The following is a 1,389-nucleotide window of genomic DNA, read 5'->3' as shown; positions in this document are numbered from 1 at the left end:
TATCTAGTATCTATACTCTATAGTATATCAATATGTGTTTATGATTTTAATATTGGCAATATTATACTATTTGTTGAAAATCGTGTTCCATAATATTCCATTATGATTTTTCAGAAGTAATTTGAGTATTAACTATTAACACATAATTTCTATGTATGACGGTACGAGTAGGTACATAATAATACATAATAAATAAATTCTAGACAACACAATTATTTAATAATGATATAATTGAGACAACGTTATTTTATAAAAAAAAAATACAAAATATTATTAATTATTACTAATTATTACAAATAATAACAAAATATGAATAATAATTATAATTATAATAATAACATACCTCATATTAAATGATAATAATTTTATATAGAGCCTTGTTTTAAATTATGAATTTTTATATTTTTTAGTTTATGTTTTTTATAATAATCCATGGCCAATTGTTGTAATTCGTCATTTATTTTACCATGGTTTAATATTTTACCTTTTAAAAGTGAATTAATTTTTTTTGTATATGTGAATAAAAAGAAATTTATAACTTTTTTTTTAATAATATCTTTTAAATTATGAAGTGTGCAATTTAATTTCATTTCGAAATTTATTTCAATAGCTAAATCTAATTTTTGAGAAATATTTGGTAAAGGACATATAAGTGGAGTATAATAACTTAAAATCATAAATATATGTTCAATAATTTCTTCAAATATATTTGATAGATTTTTAAGGCTTTTTTTATAAATAAGTTATTGTTTTTTTTTAAATAAATAATTTCCGTCAAGTATTGAGTCCTATACTCCTATGTCTCTACCTGCACTGAACAATCACGCAACATAGCTTAAAGAAGTTTACAGACATATATATTATGATGATTATTAATATTACTTTTCGGCAAATATAAAGTGGGTAGTGAACCCTTTTTTAGTTTTTTTGTCCCTGGGCTCTCACAACTTTTGTCAAAATGCTTGTGACAAACCGCATAACGGCGTCGAATCACGGATTTATCTAATTCGTACAGTTTTGGGTTGTTACAACGCTCAACCCAAATTATGAAATCGCTGTCCGTTTGAGGGAACACATGTTCTCTATCGACACTTTTACAATTTAAAACGCAACATTTTGAAGAAGGCATTTTTAATAATTGTAGAAAACTGACAATACAAATTGAAAAGTATAATTCAAATTTCACGTTAAGTTGAAAGTTCGTTAAAAACTTTAAAACAAGTTTAAGACGTGTAGATAATAGATATTCTGATATCATAATCAATGATAATACTGAAAAGTATAGAGCGCTACCGGAGGTACGATTTTGAACTAATAGTTTTTACAGAACCATAACTACAGCTATAGAGTTCGTCCCCCCTGGTCGGAGGTCAACCACGTACTGGTTAC

This window comes from Acyrthosiphon pisum, chromosome X, assembly GCF_005508785.2.
Source record: "Acyrthosiphon pisum isolate AL4f chromosome X, pea_aphid_22Mar2018_4r6ur, whole genome shotgun sequence".
Taxonomy (NCBI): Eukaryota; Metazoa; Arthropoda; class Insecta; order Hemiptera; family Aphididae; genus Acyrthosiphon; species Acyrthosiphon pisum.
The sequence above is the reverse complement of the archived record's forward strand: the minus strand, read 5'-3'. Positions refer to the sequence as shown.